This window comes from Pan troglodytes, chromosome 13 (genome assembly GCF_028858775.2).
Source record: "Pan troglodytes isolate AG18354 chromosome 13, NHGRI_mPanTro3-v2.0_pri, whole genome shotgun sequence".
NCBI lineage: Eukaryota > Metazoa > Chordata > Mammalia > Primates > Hominidae > Pan > Pan troglodytes.
In genome coordinates this window covers 13,303,438-13,327,456 of record NC_072411.2, presented here as the reverse complement: position 1 = coordinate 13,327,456, position 24,019 = coordinate 13,303,438, and the positions used below count along the sequence as shown (strand labels likewise).

Here is a 24,019-nt window from a genome sequence, read left to right as displayed (position 1 = left end):
GCCTTTTATTTCTTTCTTTTGCCTGATTACCCTGAGAAGTGGTGTCTGTGGGCATCCTTGTCTTGTTCCTGATGGTAGAGGAAAAGTTTCAACTTTTCACCATTGATCATGGTGTTAGCTATGGGTTTGTCATATATGGCCTTTATTTTGTTGGGATACAGTCCCTCAATACGTGATCTGTTGGGTGTTTTTTTTTTCACCATGAAAGGGTTTCGAATTTTGTCAAAAACTTTTTCTATATCTATTGTGATGGCCATATAGTTTCTATCCTTTATTTTTCTAATATGGTATATTATATGTATTGATTTGCTTATGTTGAACCATGACATGATCATGGTGAATGATTCTTTCAATGTGCTATTGAATTTGGTTTGCTAGGATTTTGTTGAGGATTTTTGCATCTATGTAGATCAAGGATATTGGCCTGTCATTTTCCTTTCTTGTAGTGTTCTTGTCTGGCTTTGGAATCAGGGTAATGCTGGCCCTGTAAGATGAGTTTGGAAGTATTCCCTCCACTTCAGCTTTTTGGAAGAGTTTGAGAAGGACTGGTATTAGTTCTTCTTAAAATATTTGGTAGAATTAATCTGGGAAGCCATCTGGTTTTGGGTTTTTCATTGATAGGAGACATTTTCTTACGGATTCAACCTCCTTGCTTGCTATTAGTCTGTTCAGATTTTTAAATTTCTTCATGAGTCAATCTTGGTAGGTTTTATGTGTCTGGGAATTTATCCATTTCTTCTAGATGATCCAATTAGTTAGTGTGTAATTATACCTAGCAGTTTCTTAGGATCCTTTGTATTTCTGTGATATTGGCTATGATGTTTCATCTTTCATTTCTGATTTTATGCTCTATTGAAAACATGAGGCATAGCAGGTAGGGGGCACTGGTCAGGACTTGGGGTATAAACTGGCAGATGTTAAGGTGGGTGATTCTGGTTAACTCAGAAACTCCGAAGTCCCGTGTGGAAGAATTAACTGCCTGTACTCACCTAGTAATGTATATCCTTGGTCAAAAAAGATCCAGCTGAGAATGTTGGATGAAGGGACCAAATCAATATTCATCATTATATTGAAAACAAGTCAGATTGGCTGTGGTCTTTTGACAGCAGGTCAGTGGCTAAGTCTATTTGAACAAAGTTAGGGCAGGTTCAAGGGAGAATCCTGAGATCGGTATTCTTTGTTCCATACAAACTTGCCTTTCAGTTTCTTCTCCCCATGCCTCCAGGATGTCCCTGCACGGCCCGTAGGGCCCCCTCCTTCAGTACCTTGCCTTACGAAGGGGAGAAAATGAGTTTTCCAATGTTAGCATATATTTAGCCTTCCAAAATTTTCTATTTCTATTTTAGGGGAGCTCTAGGAAAACAGCAGATTACTCTAAATCCCCAGGTAAAAATCTGAAATGGTGGAATTTCATATGACCAGGAGACATATTTTGGGGCAAGTGGGCTTTTCACAATCACTTGGACATGAAGGCATCTGCTTCTTCTATGCCTAAAATAGTCCTTCAATTTAGTAGTGTAATTCCTCTTCCTCTTTTTCAAATTTCAAGACAATACATGTAGTGACTGAACAATTTGGATCCAAGTTTCACTATTTAACTGCCAGTGTGACCTTGGGCGAGTCACTTAATCTTTTCAAGGCTCAATTTCATCATGTAAAGTAGAAGTACAAACAATCCCTGACTTAGAATATTTTGACTTATGAGTTTTCAACTTTAAGATAGTTTGAAAGCAATACACATTCAGCAGAAGCTGTACTTTGAGTACTCATACAACCATTCTGTTTTCCACTTTCAGTACAGTATTCATTATATTACATGAGATATTCAAAGCCCACTTTATTATAAAATGGGCTTTCTGTTAGATGATTTTGCCTAACTGTAGGTTAATGTGAGTGTTTAAGGTAGGCCGAGATAAGCTATGATGTTTAGTAGGTTAAGTGTATTAAATGCATTTTCAGCTTACAATATTTTCATAAGTTTATTGGAATATAACCCCATTGTAAATTGAGGGGTATTTGTAATAATGATATCTCTTCAAGGAGACTTTGTGAGCCTCTCATAGGAAAATGCATACACAGATGCATATAAATATATAATCTTTCTTTTCCATACATATGATATTCTTTAAGGATATTCAAAAATCTGGAAACAGTTGCCTCCAGGGAGATAAATGGTAGTGGGTTGGGAAACTTTTAACTGTATACGCTTTTGTACCTTTTGCATTTTGAATCAGATGAATGTATAATCTACATAAAATATTAAGATTAAAACATCACCGAATAACTTATCAGGAGTTTGGTGAACATAAGGGAAGGCCTCCTATGGTGGCTGTATTTTATTCAGTGTTGGTCACTGTTGGGCACTTCATAGAGCTTATTTCATTTCATCCTTACAAGCGCCGTAGGAGGAAGGGGCCCCAGAGGGATTCATGGTTAGAATAGCAGAGTAGGAGCATTTGGCAGCTATATTCTGTGTAGGTGATAACTTTAAAGATATTTCTGTTATAAAATGTTTCAAACATACAAAAAATATAGAGAAGCAGTTTCTATAGTTATTAAATATTCTTAATGGGTAGTCACAGAAATTATCATCCAAAGTGGGATATTCTTGAGAGAAAAAGGAGGTTCTATTTATAATTATGGTGGGATAACAAACTTAAGATGAACAGCTCTGGACAAACTGGGTTGTATGGTTCCTGGAAAACAAGGATTACTGTAAATGTGAGTCCCGCCTTGTGCTTCTCTCTGTCCCACCAAGAAAATATGATCTTGATACAGATGTTCATTGTGTCAAGGCAACCATGGCAACCATGATCTAGATACACTGTTCAAGTTTTATGCTGATCCTACATATATATATCTCAGGAACTTTCCAGAGTTTCCTTTGAGTGCTTCTAAATTTTGCATAAATGGTATGTTGTCCCTTGTCTCTTCTTAAAACCAGTAAGCCATTTTCCCTTCTTTTCCTGGAAAATTAAAGGAACAAAGACCAGGAAATAACAATGTATTAGCTAAGGTTCTGTTGATTGAAAGCAACAGAACCTAATTCTGGCTAGCTTAAACCATGCTAGGATTTAATGAAGAATACTGCAGAATCTTAGATATCTTATGACTGGGAAAGAGGAGGTTCAGGCAGTTCCTGGGATGTCAGCAACAGGTAGCTGTCAATTAACTGCCCCCACACCACCCACTGCTGCCATCATCAATATAGCACACCACGATGGCTCCCAGCCTCTGTACGTCTGGGTTCCGGTGTTCAAATTCTAGAGACAGCAAGAGAAATCCCATTGAGTCAGGGATCCTTCCCTGGGTCACACTCCCTGCATATGGTCAGAAATGCAGGATTATGTACTAAAGACACAGCTAAAGAGGACCCACTTCACTGTTTTGGGACCATTTGCAGGGGAGGCAAAATTGTGAGCTACTCACTTAAAGAGGTGATAACCATAAGTTTGCAGGAAAAAAAAAATTGGAGAAGAGAAGGATAACACTATCCTACGGTTTCTTCTGAAAATGGACGAAGGGAACAGCATTTCCATTTGGAAATTCTCTCCTGGCATTTCAATATTTCTGGATTCTGAATTCTGAGAAAAATCAGTTGAGAAATTAGGAAAATGGGAAGGAACATTCTAATTTTCCTGTGAAAATTACAGCTTAATAGTCAGTATAGAGAACTTACTGGCTTGAAGAAATGCACTGACTTCAAGTCAAGCAAGATGAGGAAGCACTGACATGTGGAGATGAAAGTTAAGGTGAACAGGACAGGAGCAGTAAAGGAGCCTCAGTCAGACTTTCTTGTATCTGTTGCTGTGTTACAAGTGTGTGTTCATGGCCTTGTCCACTGCTAACAGTGAACCATTTCTGCAAATAAATATTAATGTGTTCCTAGGCATAGTATATGTTTTACAAATCCTATGAGAGGTTTTCTAAGAAATGCCCAGTTTTAGAAACAAAATATGCCCTTAAATCGGCAATTTTGACAGTTGCTTCTTTCTAGTGCTATTCATCTTTCCAGGAGATCAGAATGTTATGTTATTTAAATGGTATTGGAGGGGATGATTGATGCCTTGTTTAACAATGTCATGTAAACAACGATTAAAGCATTAAGTATTTGTGGTGTTACCTTTCAATCTTTAAAGGACTTTTCTTTAGCATTTATTTTGTGATAATATTCATTTCTTTTTAGTGTTTTCTCTATTAATGCTATTGGATTTTATAATCTTGTTACAATATGTTGGCTCATAATAATAATAAATCATCATTTGTTATCATATCTCTTTAAAACAGAAGACTACTAAAACTTTTCATATAATCCTGTTACAGAAAAAAACGACTATTTGCTTGTTATTATAGTCATTTATTATTTTTCAAAAACTTGTAAGTGAAGTGTTATGAAAATCATATGAATTTGGGAATTCCCAAGCATTCTCAGAAATTCTATTTCCTTTTTCCCAAATCCCAATGATTAATATCTGCCAGGAGTCGGAAAACAGTGAAAGGAAGTAACATCCTATGTTGGATACCTGGTAGGGTTAGTGAAGAAACGTTATTGCTGAGCTCTGTGTTACGCTCACGAATGATGCCATTGAGGAAGTCACGCTTGTTGAAAGGAACGCAGATACACAAAGAGTTTTGCTGCTGTCTGTTGGATAAGAACCCCCTGGTCGATTTCAGCTCCTACTGCAAGTTACAAAAATCAATCCAATGATAAATGAAAAGTGCCCAGTGTGCTGGGAAATAACTTATTTTTTGGCTTCAGAGGAAATTTTAGAAACAGTGCCAAGTGAAACGTAAAAACAAACTACGAAGACGTTCATGAATTTCCCTCTGAAGCTGACAGCCGTATTTTAGCAGATGGAACTCCTACTATTAGCCCAACTCTTGGGTTGAAACAGTGTGTCCAGGAAACCCTATGTTAAAATGCAGTGTGTTGGGGATATTGTTCCTCTATTTGCTTGAGTTAATTTTCAAATTAGTGTACTCTTGCTTAGCTGTGCTCTGAGGGAATGAACAAAAGATTGGTAAACTCTGATGGAGAACACTGGTCAGGCAGGGCACATAGAATCCCTGGGGATGGTGGTTCCTGGCAAATGGGGGAGGAGGACCTGAGCCAGGCTTGGGCTGGGCTGGAGGAACATGAAGATGGGATCTACTCACAACCCCCAAAACTGAGGGGTCCTGGTAACATATTATTTCACCCTCAGCCATGCAAATTCATTATTTTTATGGATAAAATAGTTTTAAAAAACTAATTTACATTGAAATGTTAAAATATTTATATAGAGATTAGAAATATTTATATAGAGATTATTGGGAATCCCCTCCTAAAGCCAAACATAAAAACTACCAAAAAAAAAATTCTGTGTAGGCTAAGATTGCAAATGACTGATGGAATGTCATTTAAATTAAACATGGAAAATATATTTCCTCTTTAATAAAGATCTAAATTCTATTCTTTTTAGGAGCCTTCAGAAATGAAATTCAACTATTAAAAAAAGTATAGAGAAGCCTTTAGAAAAGAAACTTTTCTTTTGCTGTATTATATATTAAAGAACTTTGATGAGAATAGTTCTAAAGTGTTTAATAATCGATTCCACTGATGTTTCTAGGTATTGTGGGGAACACCTAGAAATTAAATCTTCATCTTTGGCAGATCAGAGGCCTATTATTTTTAGGTAAAACAATTAAAATCTGCTTTTAATAAATCACAAATTTTGCAAGTTAGCCATTAATAGTAAGTGCTTTTCAAAGTTTGGCCCAATACATGAAAAAGCCAGAAAAACATACCTGCATTAGTTTTGCCCATCACCTTCTTATGCTGGCCTCAGGAGATTTATTAACAGCATTCAATATTTTAGGTAGGCTGGATGTGGTGGCTCATGCATGTAATCCCAGCACTTTGGGAGGCTGAGGTGGGAGGATGGCTTGAGACCAGGAGTTCAAGACCAGCCTGGTCAACCTAGTGAGCCCCTCAGTCTCTCTGAAAAGAAAAAAAATTTAGGTATCCTGTGGCTACCTCCAAAAACAAACTCCAGGCCGGGCGCGGTGGCTCACGCCTGTAATCCCAGCACTTTGGGAGGCCGAGGCGCGTGGATCACGAGGTCAGGAGATCGAGACCATCCTGGCTAACACGGTGAAACCCCGTCTCTACTAAAAATACAAAAAATTAGCCGGGCGTGGTAGCGGGCGCCTGTAGTCCCAGCTACTCGGGAGGCTGAGGCAGGAGAATGGCGTGGACCCGGGAGGCGGAGCTTGCAGTGAGCCGAGATCGCGCCACTGCACTCCAGCCTGGGCGACAGAGCGAGACTCCGTCCCAAAAAAAAAAAAAAAAAAAAACTCCAGAGGAACTGAATTTTCTTTTTTATTTCATGTGTTGGGATAATGGCTTCTTTTGCAGTTACTTACGAAGAATTGAAGGGTCAGTAAAAATATTTTTTCATCCTTAATAACATGAATTCTCTAATTTGTGTGTGATATAATGCTAGATATTGTGCCAAAAGTGTTACATAGACATAATCCATGCCCATTTTCAAAGATAATACTAATATAGAGAATAAAAATCATTATTATTGTAGTAATTATTATTTTAGTAATAGGAGTAATAATCAAAACAATTACATCAAACACTTATTAAACCCTTATTATGTGATAGGTACTGTGTAAGCAATTTCCACATATTAGCTCCTTAAATGTCATCACTAACCCCATGAGGTAGGTAGCATTATGTCCATTTTATAGATGCAGAAACTGAGCTTTGAAGAGGGAAAGCAACTTGCCCAAGGCCATGCAGGCAGTCATTGATAAGGGTGGGGAGGGAGAAGTTGAAGTCTGAGATGTAAGTTCACAGACACGAGTACACAAACACGTACAAGATACTCGTATGACATGTGGGGTTGCTTGAAATATGTAATTGACTTTCCCCAGCACAAGAAAGTGTTTGGACAGATTTCAAAGGGATCTAACACTTCCTCAGAGGACTGCCCTACGACATTTTTCCGTGTGCTTTTCTGCCTCTTGTCCTATACTTTTGGCATTTCTTCTGCTCTTAGAGGCAATGAGTCAACAGCATATTTTTAGCACCTCCTGTGTGCATAGAAGTGGCCCCTGACTCAATGGGAGTGTATAACTACCATGGGCCAAATCAGTGTGCTTTCCTGTTAGCCAGGGGATTATAGAAGAACACGCTCCCCTGATTCCAACAGAACTTGCTGCCACTCTGATGTCTTCATTGTAAGGCCTCTAAAGGAATGTTCAAGAAATTCATGTTAAAGGCACGTGTCATATGTGTAACTTGTAAACATTTGTGTACTTGTCTCTGTGTCCTTACACCTCAGGCTTCAACTCTTGTTTTTACCTTTATCAATGACTACCTGTGTGCTGTGTGGCTTTGGACCAATTGCTCACCCCCTCTGAAGCTCAGTTTCTGCATCTGTAAAATGGATATAATGCCATATATACATAGATATAAATATACATACACCAATATATATACACACATATAGATGTGTGTATATACATATATATATATAATATACAAACTGAAATATATAGTTATATAAATATTTCAGTTTAAGTTTCAAAAATCACTGGAGGGTATTTTTATAATACCCTTCAGCAATTTTACCTGCTGCCTTTGCACATTCTGGTGAATTTCTAAATGGAAGTCTGATAGAGATTAATCTTTTAATGCATCATAAATAAAAAAGAAAATCACAGAATGATGTAGCTGGAGAGGACCTTGGGGATCTAGTGTTTCATGAAAGATTAATGTCCTTGATCTGTTTGTAAGTGTTTTGGAAAAATCTTCCATGGTCAAATAAAACTTGGCAATGTTGGATTAAAGTTAAATAGGTTTTTTTTTCCTGCAGAACTTCATAGTCTTTAATATGCTAATATGTTTTGTGAATCTACAAGGAATGAAGTGTTTCAATGCTTATTTTACCCAGATTCTCATTTTGGTACAGACTGGTCAAGCTGAGTCAGCTAGTATATTCTCTAGATGGAGATGATGGCTGATGCCTTTTTGAGAGCAAGAGAGTCCCCAGGGGAAGCAAGGGTATATCAGTTGCTCCATTTCATGCCAAGGATCCTCAGTCTTTAGAGGCTCAGAGAAGGCTGAAAGGCTACTCTAGGCTATCAGGGCTACCATTCATTGTGACCCATGCTACAGAGAAGCTTTGAGCTCAGTGCAAAGGAGTGACCAGCCCTTGAGAATCAGGAAAATTTATTTATTCCTGACCTAGTCCACTGAGGACATACAAGGAATGGGGCAGGGGAGTGTCACCAGCTATGGTTACAAGCTAGTCTGATTCTCTTTCATTAAGAAAACTGGTCCCTGTGAGTTTAGATTGGGAAGCAATAGGTTAAAAAATTTTTAGGCCAGGAGTGGTGGCCACTGTACTCCAGCCTGGGTGACAGAGTGAGAATCTGTCTTAAAAAAAAAAAAAAGTTATGTGATGTCTTCTGTTGAGGACCTCTCAGAACTTTTAATATGAAAGTGTGCATTGTGAAGAATGGGAGTAGAGTGTACAGGAGTTTTAAAAGCTACTTGGTCATGAAACTCTTGCTTTGTGCAGGATTCGAGGGGCACTAACATTCTGAGGAAAATATTTTGGGAAACATTGATCTAATCCAAACTTCTCATTTTACCAGCAAACAACTGTGGGGCCCTCTAAGTTTCCTTTCTCCATCATTGTGACAAATTCATTGGAATTAATTCAATCAAACCTGGGGTCAGCTTTGAAGAGATTTATTTAGCAGGTAAATCTGTTTTGTACATTTTGAGGGAGTTCTGAGTTTCCATAGTCAAAAACCACAGATCAATTTAACCAACCTTTATGGAATATCACCTATGGCCCAAAGACCCTTTAGCTACAGTGATGGTCTACAAAAATATAAACTGTAATTCTTGCAATACAGGAGATTAGTAATAATGGTAAATATAATGATGATGACACCATGAATAGCTAACATTTATTGAATGCCTTTCTATTAGTCAGGCACTTTACTAAGTATTTTAATCCTCCCAACAATTTATGAGGTAGGGATTATAATAATTCCCATCTTATAGTGAGGACACTGAGGTTAGGAAATTATCCTAGCCTAAACGTTAAGTGTAAGCATGAATAGAAAGGTGTTATCAGCCTATAAGACATTCCTTTATGAGTGATACAAAATCCTATATAAATTCAGAGAAAAGAAAAGTGGTTTTAGAAGTCCTTGATCAGTGAGTGTGAAGCATGTGGTGGCCCGGTTACTGTTTGTTTGCCCATCTGTCCTCCCTCTGGGGATCAGCACCCCCTTACTTTGGAAGAATTGTTTTCCTTTTCACTGTAAGGTTCTTTCTGGCTATGCGATGGGGCACATTGCCTCAAACTAGCCCTGTTCCAGTCTTTGAGAACCTTGAAATTGGAACCAAGGGAAGAGGATTGCCTCTTGAATGGTAATTCTCTAAAATCTAGTCTGAGGTGCTGGTGCCTAGTCCCTGGGTCTGTGGAAGGAGTTGGGCTGTGAGAGGGGAGAATGATGTTGATGTCAAGAGAGAGGCAGGTGCTAGGAGCAGAGAGATGGAGGCCTGGAGGGTTTCTGGGCTTCTCTGAGGCTTAGGGTTTGGATCATTGTCTTCATTACTGGAACAAAGGATTTACCATACCTGCTCTTCTGGGAATGAAACTGTCCTGCTTTGCAAAATAAAGTGTCATTAGCAAGAGATCTTAAAAACCCCACACCATAGACAGGTGCACAGATCCGTAGAAGTGTTAAAGTTCTGTCTGTTGGATGCTAAGCCAAGACTCTTAAGTATGTTCTAAAGAGAAACTGGTGTGTGTAGGCTGTGCACTCCCAGGGAGATAAAAAGTTAGGAACTTTATGGGTTGGGCTTGGTGGCTCCCACCTGTAATCCCAGCACTGTGGGAGGCTAAAGTGGGCAGATTGATTGAGCTGAGGAGTTCGAGACCAGCCTAGGCAACATGGTGAAACCCCATGTCTACAAAAGCTACAAAAATTAGCTGGGCGTGCTGGCATGTACCTGTAGGCGGGAGGATCGCTTGAGCCCCAGAGGGAGAGGGTGCAGTGAGCCATGATTGTGCCACTGCACTCCACCTGGGTGACAGGAACTTTATGGGGAATGGGATCTTGGAGACTGAGTAGAGACTAGAGGAAAAAAAAAAAAATACCTCCCCAACTGGCCACACTATTCTTTTAAAAAAATGTTAGCCGGGCGCGGTGGCTCACGCCTGTAATCCCAGCACTTTGGGAGGCCGAGGCGGGCGGATCACGAGGTCAGGAGATCGAGACCATCCTGGCTAACACGGTGAAACCCCGTCTCTACTAAAAATACAAAAAATTAGCCGGGCGTGGTAGCGGGCGCCTGTAGTCCCAGCTACTCGGGAGGCTGAGGCAGGAGAATGGCGTGAACCCGGGAGGCGGAGCTTGCAGTGAGCCGAGATCGCGCCACTGCACTCCAGCCTGGGCGACAGAGCGAGACTCCGTCTCAAAAAAAAAAAAAAAAAAAATAAAAATAAAAAAATGTTAATTGACAAATTAAAATTGTATGTATTTACGGAGGTATAATGTGATGTTATGATATATGTATACATTGTGGAATAATTAAATCCAGAGAATTAATAGATTCATCACCTCAAAACCTATCTTTTTTGTGGTGAGAACATTTGAAATTTATTGTCTTAGCAATTTTGAAATACACAATACTTCATTGTAAACTACAGTCACCATGCTGTGCTGTAGATCTCAACAAAATGTATTCTTCCTGTCTCAACTAAAACATTGTACTCTTTGACAACATTTCCCCATTCCTCTCACCCCCTCCAAAAACACCCATTCTTTATGTTGAAGAGAATGGCTAAAAAGTCCCAGCAGGTTTCAACTGACAGCTTCAGTGGTTGTCCCATCACACTTCAATGTTATTAATAGAAAGGGGAGGGGCAATACATAATTCGGACAGGCAGAAAGTACCATTGTAACCACTTTCCTGACTTCACAGAAAAAGTCCTCTTGTTTTCATCTGTAAAATGGGAACTGCGTGAATACCATTATTCTTTTCTTCAGCCTCCAAAGAAAAAACAGATGCAAAGCCTTTTATCAATTGCAAAACAGTATACAATGTGTGTTATTACTCACAGTTGTCTTACTGTGACCAAACACTTTATAAGCCTGCGGCAAGTCAGCCTTACTCTCAGGAAGTGGACAATATTTGGGGAAGGAGAAGCAGCAGGATCTTTCAGGACAGTAGCCTTGGTGGGTCCAAAAATTCCTTGAGCGAAATGGGAGACAAAACTTTCTTCCTGCTTTGGGGTTTATCCTGTCAGTCTTGTCTCTCTTCACTCCTATTTTCTATGGAGAATTTCCTGGTTTTGGAGTTTGGGTGCGTTTTATGGAGAGGAGGCAGAACATCTTTAGCTCCAGCAGAATGAAAGGATACATGCAAAGGAACCTAGCACAGTATGTGGTACCCAGTTCCCCTTTAACTTGGCTTTATTCATTCACTCCTGGTAGGGCATTAATAAGGGATTTAGCCCCCTCCTATTGAAAACGATTAATTCAGGGAAGAGTTCAGGCAGTGTGGACAGATACAGTGTAGGCCAAGCCTGTTTCTAAGGCAGGAGCTGGGTAGGGAGGGCGAGAAGGGCGAGAAGAATAGGGAAATATGTGTCGTCTGTGTTGCTGCTGTTGCAAACACCACAACAAACAAACAAGTGAAAAAAAAAAAAAAAGAATTGTCCATACCGGAAAGTGTGCTGTTTTGGAGGAGGCTGGGGAAAGTGTGGATGGCTCGAGTGGGTCCTGTTGGATTGAAGTCTGACAGTGGTGATTCCCTTCAACAAATGGTCGGGGTGGGAGGGTACACACACACACACACACACACACCCCCCACATGCAGCACCCAGCCTCCGATTTCAGCGCTGGCAGGAGATAACCATTCTTAGCTCGCCTTTCCAGGGTTATTTTTGGCTGAGGCTGTTCGCTGATGGCAAAAGGTTTCAGCCCTCTCCCAAATCCCTCCCCGTGCTTGTTCTAAAGAGAAACTGGTGCGTGTAGGCTGCGCACTCCCAGGGAGACAGGGAGACGGGCCTGGCGCCGGAGAGGAACCCGGACTCTGCCCAAAGTCTCGCCGCCTGCCGGCTGTTTTCTGGCGGAGGGTGTGCCCCGGAGGGCGGCGATCGCACGTGAAGGCTGGGGCCAGGCGCCGGTGCAGGCGTCACCGGGGTCGGGCTAGCAGGCCCTGGAATCAGGCTTTTGGGACACCCCGAAAGTGAGTCCAACTTGGGGAGAAACTGAGGACACCTCGGGCGGTCTGGCAGCGGAGAAGGTGGGCGGGAGAAAACTTTACAGGAAGGCAGAAGCAATCTCCGCCGAGGGAGTCAGCGAGCAGCCGCACGGAGAGGAGGGGCGGGCAGTCCCCAGGCGGGCGGGTGCAGGGCGCAGAGTGCCGACCTGCCGGAGAGGGGGCCTGGGCGCGAGGCGGAGTCCCGGTGCGTGGCCAGGTGGGCGGAGGCCCCCGGCAGGCTGCAGATTGCCTCCGGCCCCGGAAGCCTCAGCAGGACCGGCCAGGAGGCGCCACAGAGGGGAGCCCCATCCCGGTGCTGACAGTGCCCACCGCGCCCTACGAGGACCGGCGGCCGGCCGGCGGCGGGGGTCTGCGGTGACCTACCGGCCTCTTCGAGGGCCAGCGCAACTACCTGCCCAAATTCATCCAGAGCGTGCTATCGTCCATCGACCTGTGCGACCGCCGGGGCTGCACCATGGTGGTGGGCAGCGACGGCAGGTACTTTAGCAGGATGGCCATCGAGATCCTGGGGCAGATGGCTGCGGCCAATGGGGTGAGTGTCCGGATGCCCCTCGCTTCCCGCCGCGCTGCCGCCATGCCCTCTCCTAGCCCTTGTCCCCCTGCTGCCTCCGGGCCCAGCTGGGAGGCCCCTGCCCGGCCCAGGCTTTGCTTCCTCACTCCCGCGTCCTCACCCTCCAGCGCCCCACTCCCGCCGCGCTCGCAGCCTCCCCTGTGCACCCCGGACACTGGGTTCTATTAGTACCCACCGCCCCCAAAAGCCTTGAGGGGTGTCCGTCGTTCCTGGAGCCACTCCGGGCGCCCTGGACTCTTCTCCGACTCTGCACACATCCCGCACCTGCTCATTTTTCTTTCGGACATTCTCTTACCCGGCCCTGTAGATTCCAAGGCAGCTCCCAGTTTTCCACATTGTTCCCAACGCGTTCACTGCCCACAGTCCCCACACAAACTTCTTTCCCAGGCTCACAACATAGTCCCTCTGCCCCGTGCCCTTTTTGCAATAATCTGCCAGTCCCCTAAGTCTTAGCTCTGCCTATTTAACAGTAGTGGTGTCTCAGAACACACACACACACACACACACATTTGAATTCCCTCCTTCCTTCCCAACCCTTTCCTTTTCATTTTCTCATTTATTATTAAAAACATTTTTAAAGGATCTCCATGCTTCATATTTATCTACTATAATTCCTCCTTCTCGGTGTTGCAGGGATAGGGAAAGAGGATTTTTTAAAAAAACACAATAAAAAGCAATTGGGAGAAACAGGGCCAGTGGTGTTGGGGTGGGTAGTGGAATTGTGATTTTTGACTCCAGTAGACAATGATGCTGGATATATGGGGTTTGATTTCTCTCTGGCTCCTCACTTGAGATTGATGAAGTTTGGCTAGAATCAGGGAGTTGAAGAGAGGTTGACAAATGGTCTTTCACTCTTCTCTGACAGGCTGTTCCTGTGGAGTGATGGAGAATAATGAGCCTTGGGAGAGCTATGGGAGCTCTCATACTCCTTCCCGAGCCAATTTTTTAGGGAGTGAGAGAAACATGGCCTGTCCAATACTTGTTGTGGGTCAGGATATTTTTGAAGCTACGGTTGTTGATTTGCATGGGAAAATTATTATGTCTTATTATTTCTTGTCCCACTTTACCATAAGGGCTCCTCAGCTTCTTACTTCAATGGGTCTTCCATGACACACACACTTTATTAACTCTAAGAGTGGAATTTATTTTAACAGATAATTAGCATAGGTCAATATATGCTTAAAATAGAGTCAAATTAAACGCACTAGCTGTTATAAAGGACAGCTGACAAAATCCACATAGAAGCATCGACTCTTAAATAATCTGAAAGTACTACTTCTAAGAGGGGCGGGCATGGGTGAAGGGAATGGTGGACATGTTTCAGAATTTCAAACGCCAACTTTAACCAATCGTTTCCTCATTTTGTTCACCTTCTTGGGGGCTTATGCTAAAGTGAAGTGAATAGCCATAAGGCTGGCTTCAGGAGAAAGGTTGTCTAAAAGAACTGGTTAATTATAAGCAAAATTGGTCTCGAATGATTGAAAATTGATGAGAATGTGCTTGTCTCCTGATTTGGCATCCTGAGTTAGACTCAGGAATACTGAACATGGATCCCAAAGGCTTTGGTCTTTTTTGATATCCTATTGGATAATCATAAGCAGGCTAGAAAAATAGGAAACTAGAATTTTTTCTCTTTGAACTGACAAATCTGACCAGTGGGCTGCATTCTCTATATCTGAAAAATCTTGGTTTTGATTGAAAAAGTTAATTTTACAAAGCAATTTTCTTTTTTTAAATTAAATTTCATTTTTTTTTGACACAGGGTCTCACTTTGTTGCCCAGGCTGGAGTGCAATGGTACAGTCTTGGCTCACTGTAGCCTTGACCTCCCCAGATTCAGGTGATCTTCCCACCTCAGCCTCCTGAGTAGCTGGGGCTATAGGGGCACGCCACTACGCACAGCTGATTTTTGTGGTTTTTACTACTCATAGGGTTTCTCTGTGTTGCCCAGTCTAGTCTCAAACTCCTGATCTCAAGAGATCTGCCTGCCTTGGCCTCCTAAAGTGTCATGAACCACCATGCCCAGCCTACAAAGCAATGTTCTAGGAAAAAACTACAGTTACTCTTTGATTATGTAATTGCTGGAGAAGAAAAGCATGGCATTTCTAAAATGATGAACTATATTACTTATATTTTAATATCTCATAAAGTTTGAAATAGACATTTCAAACATAAACATGTATAAAAATTTTTATAAATTATAAAATCAAAAACATTTTACAATTATTTTATTATAAAATTATTATAGAATCAAAAACATTATAAATTTAAACAACTTTTTTAAAAAATTATTTTGGGATTTCCCATGGAGTGATGGAGAATAATGAGCCTTGGGAGAGCTATGGCAGCTCTCATACTCCTTCCTGGGCCAACTTTTTTAGGAAATGGGAGAAATATACCCTGTTCAATGTTTATTGTGGGTCAGGATATTTTTGAAGCTATAGTTGTTGATTTGCTTCAAACTTTAAAAAAATTATTATAAAATTATGGGATGTAAAAAAATTTATTATAAAACTTTGAAATTTTCAAACTTTCAGAAAAGCAGAGAGATGAGATTAATGGCACTCACAGGCAAGCATAGAACATAGATTGTAAACATTTTGCTATATTTGTGTCATGACTATTTTTTGCTTGTGTTTGAAAGTATATTAAAGAAAATGATATTTTACCCCTAAATTCTTTAGTAGAGATTTCTAAAAAAATAAGAACATTTTCCTGTATAGTTACAAAATCATCTTTTCAAACAAAATAAAAAAATGGCTTTTTTATATCATTTATTACCCAGTCCACATTCAGATTTCCTCAATTATTATGAAATGTCCTTTTATTTTTTGAGACAAAGTCTTGCTCTTTCACACAGCCTGAAGTGCAGTGAAACAATCATAGCTCATTGCAGCCTCAAACTCCTGGGCTCAAGTGATCTTCCTGCCTCAGCTTCCTGAGTAGCTAGGACTAGAGGTGCACACCACCATGCCCAGCTAATTTATTGTTTTTGTAGAGATGGAGGTCTTACTACGTTGCCCAGGCTGGTCTCAAACTCCTGGCCTCAAGTGATCCTTCCAGCTTGGTCTCCCTGAAATATCTTTTGTGGCTGGTTTGTTCAAATTAGTTTCTTCTAATCAAGGGATACACATTGCATTTGATTATTTAGCTCAAGACTGTTTTAACCTGGAAAATACACATACTCTTTGTTTATGTATTTATTTAGTGAAATTGACTTGTTGAAAAACTAGTCAGTTGTCCTGTAGAATATTTCCCCTTCTGGAATTTTCTGGTTGCTTTTTATGGTGTCATTTAACTTTTCACTCTGTTTTTTCCTGGTTAACTGGAAGTTAGTTCTAAAGGCTTTTAGGCCTGCTATATCAAAATACCAAAAACTGGATGACTTATAAAGAACAGAAATTTATTTCTCACAGTCCTAGAGGCTAGCAAGTTTATAATCAAGGAGCATGTGGTTTTGATATCTGGTTAGGACCAACTTTCTGGTTCATAGATTGGCCTTCTTGCTGGGCCCTCACATAGTGGGAGAGACTAGCTAGCTCTCTGGGGCCTCTTTTATAAGGGCACTAATTCCAATCATGAAGCCTCTGTCCTTATGATCTAATGACCCCCTAAAGGCCCCACCTTTTAATACCAGCACCTTTGGGGTTAGGATGTCAACATATTCATTTGGGGAAGACATACACGTTCAGCCCATTGCAAGGTTTAGTTAGATTCAGGTTCGACTTCTTTTTTTAAAGACCATTTCATAGGCAATAATGTGTATTCACATCCCATCATTAGTGATGGTGAGATGATCGCAAGGTTAGGGTGATCACTGCCTATCTCCTCTGCTATATTCCCCCTTGGGTCAAGCCAGTAGTCTGTGACGTGAACTTTGTACCATGTGTATATTCAGTTATATTCTGTATCAATAGTTACTTGATTGTTTTAGCATTTATTAATGATCCTTGCTTGAGTTGATTATTTCATTAGGGGTTTCAAAATGGTGAATTTCTAATTCTCTAATTCTATCTACATGTTTTAGCTGGCATTTTTCTATAAGCAGACCATTTTCTTCACAACTGGGTTATTTGGCTATCCTGAAACATAATTCCTTCCGGGAAGACAGAACATATGTTTATTTCTGTCTTTTAAAAATTACTGGTGTTTGGAGTGAAGATTAGGTGAGCTAACTACCTCCACAGGTGACAAATGAATTTTGTTTTGTCTCACTTTTGCTTTTTTGAATATCACTGTGGCTGCTTGGATTTTTATATTTAATTTGAATGGATTAGGGAATAAATGAGAAGATAGGTTTTATCTGTTTCTGTAGTTTTTATGTGGCTGTGTGAACTTACTTTTAAAAATTCCCAGAAATATTTTAATTCCCCTTTAAAGATATAAACTATGTCATACTATAAAGCAAAAGAAAAAACAATCATGTGAAGAGTAAATAGTACCGTTTAAACGAATTGTGGTTAAGCTTAGTTTGTACCTAATTAGTTTTTTATTTTCTTTCTACTTTTATCTGCTTCAGAGCCTCTTCAGTGGTTTAGATCTTCTATGTGTCAAATTATTCTAATCTCTTAAAAAGTTTAAGAGCTAAAATACAACACAATGACTACAAGAATGCCTTTGTCCTTTTCTGGGTAGGTACACCTAAGGCAACTTCTTTTTCTCTTCTTTGTTCTCTTCTTCTTTCTTATTCTTAAATCATCTTCAATATTGGACAGATGACAGCACTATGCCTGCCTCAAGATGTTTCTGACTTTTTCTTTTTCTTTTTTCTTTTTTTTTTTTGAGATGGAGTCTTGCTCTGTCACCCAGGCTAGAGTGCAGTGGCACAATCTTGGCTCACTACAACTTCTGCCTCCTGGGTTCCAGTGATTCTCCCAACTCAGCCTCCTGAGTAGCTGGGGTTACAGGCATGCACCACCACGCCTAGCTAATTTTTTGTAATTTTACTAGAGACGGGGTTTCACCATGTCGGCCAGGCTGGTCTTGAACTCCTGACCTCAAGGGATCTGCCTGCCTTGGCCTCCCAAAGTGCTGGGATTACACGTGTGAGCCACTGCACCCGGCCGTTTCTGACTTTTTCTAAAGTCTTCTTTCTCTGGAGATGACATTATATAATAGCACTGTTCAATAGAAGTTTCTTTGATGATGGAACTGTTCTATAATCTGCATTGTCCCAGCCACTAGCCATATGTGACTACTGTAACACTTGAAATGTGGCTAGAGCAACTGAAGAACTGAATTTTGCATTTTACTGAATTTTAATTAATTAAAATAGAAATGCAAATAACCATAAGTGGTTAGTAGCTACCATACTGGACAGCAAAGATCTATAATTCAGCATTTAAAATCGATTTTGTTTTGTTTTCAAAAATGGAGTCAGACTGTTACAACCCAAAAGAACTGTAGGTTAAATTAAGGTAAATCCCCAAATACTACATACACATTTGGGAAATCCAAACCAGATTTTTTCATGTGATAACCACACCCTCTTTTGACTTTAGCCTTGGAGGTAATGGAGTATGGCAGAAAAAACCCTGTATCAGCAGCTGGAAGACTCACCTTCTTTTCCTAGCTCTGCCATATATTGACCAAAAGAGTCAAAGTCCATTCAGATGGTTGAAGGGCCTTGGAATTTTGTTTTTGGTTTTCACATACAAGTTGGAGGGCAGATGCGTTAGCCTCCTGAAATACCCAGAAACCACTTGTTTCCTCATCTAAAAATCAGGTATGACAGGATCATTTAATTATCCTGGAAATCAGATGAAGCACTGCATATGAAAGCACTTTGTAACATCGATAGCACTGGGAAATGTAAAGACCTTTTACTGAAATATAAAGGTGTATGGTCAACTGAATATATCTCAGATAGTTAGGATTTGACTGTATATATTGAATATAACCTGTAGTGGGCCCCTTGGTAAACAGCTTACAGTTTTGTTGCAAGTTTTAGCCAAGAGAAAATTTATTTGTTGACTAGTCATGCCCTTTATTGGCCACATGATGAGCAGCCAAGATATTAACACACAGTGCACCTTGCAGAATTCAAGAATGTCTCAGTGTCTTGTGAACTAGGAAGCTGAAATGCAGTGGTATGCAGAAGGCTGGCTCAGTAGGAGCCTTGGGAGTGTCCTCCAGATAGATGTTCGTGCAGGTTGTGTTTCATTCCAGTTGGCCATGAAAAGCTGGTTGCTCTAAAGAATGAGAATATACTTGGTTTTGCATTTACTAGAACTATCTGGGGAACAAATCTTGGGGTGGAAGAAAGAAGGGAGGGAGGGAAAGCTGTGCTTCAATACCTAGGGCTTCTTTCCTGGAATGGATCTGAGAATCTTGGATTGGGTGGCTAATATCTCATCTCTAGAAGGGAGAAAGAACTGGGTGGTGATGGCTTTGTATTTTCTATTGGAGTTCACTAGAGAATAGGTGAATGGAATGGGCTGCTATGATCCAGACATTAGGGAGGACAGGTTTGTGATACATTAGAAAACTTGAATGAGCCCTTCTATGATTCTCTCTTCCCTCTTTCTGCTTCCCGTTCTTAATCACCATCCGCAGGATGTGGAATTAGCAAATCTATTATGTGAGCAATAGCAAACTTACAGGAGCCCTTGGCTCCATCTATCTCCCTGTTTGTGTCAGTTCCTTCTGGATGCTTTTAGTCTGTGGTCTTCATTCACTCTTTTTCTGGGGAAGTAAAAGGAGTGGGACAGATTATGAGAACAGCTGGGTCCTCCCAGTTGCTGGGGTGGTTATTTTAAGCTTTGTTTAATGTGTCCAGAGACCCAGATGGCATTTTTAACTAAGCTGCTTTATTAAATCTTGTGATAAAGCATAGTGATGTTTATTGAAAAGGCAGACACGCATCAGCAACATTATGCGTGAAACTTGCTCTAAGAATTTTCTATAAAACATCTGTTCTCTTTGAGCCTTTTGTGAACTCTGGAAGTTTGCTAGTTTCTATACAGACTTGAGGACAAGAAGTTGGAACCCACTTTTGGAGATGTCCAAGCATAGGTATTGGAATCATTAATCCTAACCCTCTCAGTTTTAAGGCCCCGGATACCCTTCTGTTAGACAACAGTAACATGAGCAAGCACTGTAATAACCTTTAAACAAGATTATTTGGAAATAATGGACAAGAAAAATTAGTATACATTGTTTGGGGATTTTAAAATTAAAGATAAAAAGCTAGGGCTTCAATGACCTGTGCCAGCCTATAGCCTTAAGAGTCAATTTGCAAACACTCAAGATTTGGCCAATATGCCTCTACTACTTCTACTTAACACAGTCAAAGGGAAATTTTTAGATTCTTTCATCTGATTTGACTCTCTTAGTTACGAATAAGAGGATATCTAGAATATATATGTGACTTGTTAAAATGAAAATCCACCTTCTCTGAGTCTTCAAATATCTTTCATATCTTACATTTTTTAGTCACATCAACTTTTGAAGTCATGTCCGTAGTTGTATGAAAAGAAAAATTTCAGGAACATTCAACCTCAAAAGTTCTTTTTCTTAGTCTGAAGTCGTAGAAGCATTTGACTTTTACTTTCTCTTTTTAAGTTTGTACTAGTAGGTATTTTGTATAAATATAATATTTAATTATTGCCTTTGTATTCTTTTTCTCTAGTAAACATCCTAGTTTTTAGCTATCAATATGTAGTTTTACATTTAGGGATTTCTAATGGAAAGAGAAAGGAATCTGAAATCAGAGGACGAGAGTTTATTCTACTTGACCAAAAACATACACAATACTGGAAGGAGAGTTTTACAACAAATATTTAATATCTATGACATGTAAAACGTTTTTTGAAATCAAGAAAATTCAAACAATTCAATACAAATATCATCAATAATAAGACATGAACAGGTGGCCAACCTTATTAATAACCAGAGAAATATAAATTAAAACAATCCATCAACTTGTAAAAAACATGAAATTACCCAGAGTTGGTGTAGGTGATGGAAAATTGTCATGTTTGTATACTGTTCATAGAAGTTAAATTGACATAACTTTTTGGTCAGGCAATTTGGAAGTATATATCTAAATTAATAGAGTAGTTTTCTAATAACCTGGGAATCTCTTAATCTAAGAATCTTTGCTGTAGATTTTTCTAGAACAAATGTACAAACATCTGTGTACAAGGGTACTCACTGCAGCATTTTGCTAAGGAAAAACTCAGAAAAAATCTATATGTTCAACAGAGAACAGGTACATAATTTATGACACAACTGCACAATATACACCACTAAAATAAAGGATATAAATTTATATGTAGTATGAAAAAGATGTGAATGATAGCTTGTTGGTGAAAAACAGCAATGACTGGAATATTGTGTGTAACGTAATCCTGCTTTTCTGTATATAATGTAGGCATAGAAAATAGGATTGAAAGGACATACTCTAGTCAACAGTGTATATAGCTTGGGTGGAGGGGGTGTATAATGGGGAAGGAGAGTCCCTTTTCCTATCTATTCCATATACATCTCTGGATTTAAAAGATCATACATGCATATGCATTACCTTCAAAATTAAAATGATAAAGACAAAAGGAGAAGCTTTGGATTTGAATCATGATACTACTGTTTGCAACTTCTATGACCGTGGGGAAGTCGCCTAGCCTCCTGGGGTTTATTTCCTCATTTATAAAAATAGGGAAAGTAATAATACTTGTCTACATATCTTCTAGGGTTGTTGGGAGGATTGAATGTGATAATGGGTTACAGCATTATGAATTATTTATTCATAGAACACAATTATTATAAAAATATTTTGCTCTGATTAAAATAAAAGAAGGACGAGATCGTGTGTGTGTTTTCAGTCCCAGTAGCTTTACTAACCAGAAAGCGCCTGCTGGTGTGGTGATCACAGTTGCTTTGGTGCAGCTTCCTCTTGACTTTTGGCAATTCTCCACGCTGCTAGCTAAGGCTGAGGTGGCGACTGTGGAAGGTGTGATCTCCTCCCCCTCCCAGCACACATTTGTGTGCATACTCACACTCATGCACACACAAACACACACATGCACACTCTATCACAGTACATGAGGTGGCAGCAGCTGCTCCGGCATAGACTTTCACACAACACAAAGGGCTTTTTTGGTGTGGTCTGTGCATTATTTCCTGTTAAGCATGAGCTGAGTCAGTGCCATGCTTTTCCATCTGAAATCTTTCTGAGGCTCAGGCTGTGTTAAGAGCAAACTCTCTCCCCTCCATGTCCACCCCATGGCCCTCTACTGAAGCCAGATCATAATCTGCTCATTTCATGAGGATTTTCAAACCGAATGGACTGGGCCATGTGAGAGATCACTGAAAGGAACAGACCAAGCAGAGGCTAAGAGACTCCACGCTAATCTGCTGAGTCATCTGAAAATACACAGCTGTGGCAGCTCACGGTGCTTTAAAGTACTTTGGCAGGATGTTTGTTCAGGGGGCCTGTTCCTGCAGCCCTGCTGAATGTTTGGTTAGGAGGCATGATCATTTTTTGGACAGGATCTCCCAAATGTAAGGTGATAGATGCTAATGTGGAATATAACACAGAAGATACAGCTTGGATGTCATAAATAACAATAAATTGTTTAATCTTGCTGAGTTGTAAATCTATGATTGCCAGAGGTCTTTAGTTCACTGGAACACAGTATGGGGGCAGGGGCACTTAGCAAATAGGCAGTTATTATTTTCCAACCAGACAGAAACTGGTCTGATGAAATTTATCTAAAAAGGCATACACATGTATTTTAATTAATTGTGACAATTACTCAGAGAAAACACATGGCCCTAAAGAGGCTGAGGGTTTTTTTGTTCTACCTATAAATATATATGTATATTCACCTATATTCTACCTATGTATAAGTAAGAGAATGAGTTTTTGTTTTGGGGATATATATTTGTACGTATCTATACAGACAGATATACACATACTTAATTTCTGTGTACCTATTAAGGTGCGGTGACAGATGGAAAGTATTTTTAAGCATTTAGATAGCTTATTCTATAGCATATGTGTGCATATAGCCCCCCCATAAAGCTTTGTCTCTTTTCTGGATATATTTAAAAAGAGGCTAGAACAGAGTCCAAAATGTCAGAAATGTTTGAACATTCCATAGAAATGAAGGAGGTGTTTCCAAATGACCTATGTTTCTATGGCAATAAATAGAACTTGTGCTGCGTTGGATGGGTCAGGAGTAAGGAATATAAACAGTGTAAGTATGGCTATTCCAGGCAGAAATCTACCTTGTAAGAACAGATTTGTGCAGTGAGCTCGACAACATTGATCAGTTAGCAGTCCGGTTCAGTACAACATTGATCAGGTAGCAAGACGGATCGGCAGTGCCAGTCGGAGACACAGATGGGGACAATCAAAGAAGATGCAGGTCAGGACAAGGATGCAGACATGTACCTGTCACTACCATGGACTTCAGCAGCTTCTTAGTGAGCAGGTTTATGATCAAAGAAGAAAGACATCGTTGATATGTAAGCATGTTACAATTAATTTGCTGTTTAGATACTAGCAAACTACATCCAGTTTTTAGTTTTTAGGTTTTTTTTTCTTTTTTCTTTTTTGAAACAGGTTCTTGTTCTGTCATCCAGGCTGGAGTGCAGTCGTTATCCAAGCTCACTGCAGCCTTAAACTCCTGGGATCCGTGGATCCTCCCACCTCAGCCTCCAAAGAAGCTGGGACTACAGGTGCACACCACCATGGCCAGCTAATATTTCTTATTTTTTGTAGAGATGAGGCCTTGCTGTATTGCCCAGGCTGCTCTTGAGCTCCTGGCAGAGTAGATATTTCCATGTTTATACAGATGATGGTGTAGATATTTCCATGTTTATACAGATGAGTGTGTAGATATTTCCATGTTTTTAAAGATGGAGGTGTAGATATTTCCATGTTTATAGAGATAGCGGTGTAGATATTTCCATGTTTATAGAGACAGAGGTGTAGATATTTCCACGTTTATACAGATAGCGGTGTAGTTATTTCCATGTTTATACAGATCGCAGTGTAGATATTTCCATGTTTTTAAAGATAGCGGTGCAGATGTTTCCATTTTTATAAGGTAGCGGTGTAGATATTTCCATGTTTATACAGATGGCGGTGTAGATATTTCCATGTTTATTGAGATAGCGGTGTAGACATTTCCATGT

The 24,019-nt window shown here is 40.2% G+C and overlaps 1 long non-coding RNA gene across 1 annotated transcript in view; it reads left to right on the top strand.

Moving 5' to 3' along the window:
• The window catches only part of LOC134808079 (uncharacterized), a 31,069-nt gene extending 7,446 nt beyond the window's left edge, over positions 1-23,623 (top strand). The window contains exon 3 of the long non-coding RNA XR_010150275.1: positions 23,445-23,623. This is a non-coding gene — a long non-coding RNA (uncharacterized LOC134808079). The remainder of the gene's footprint in view (positions 1-23,444) is intronic.
• Positions 23,624-24,019: the final 396 nt, after the last annotated feature.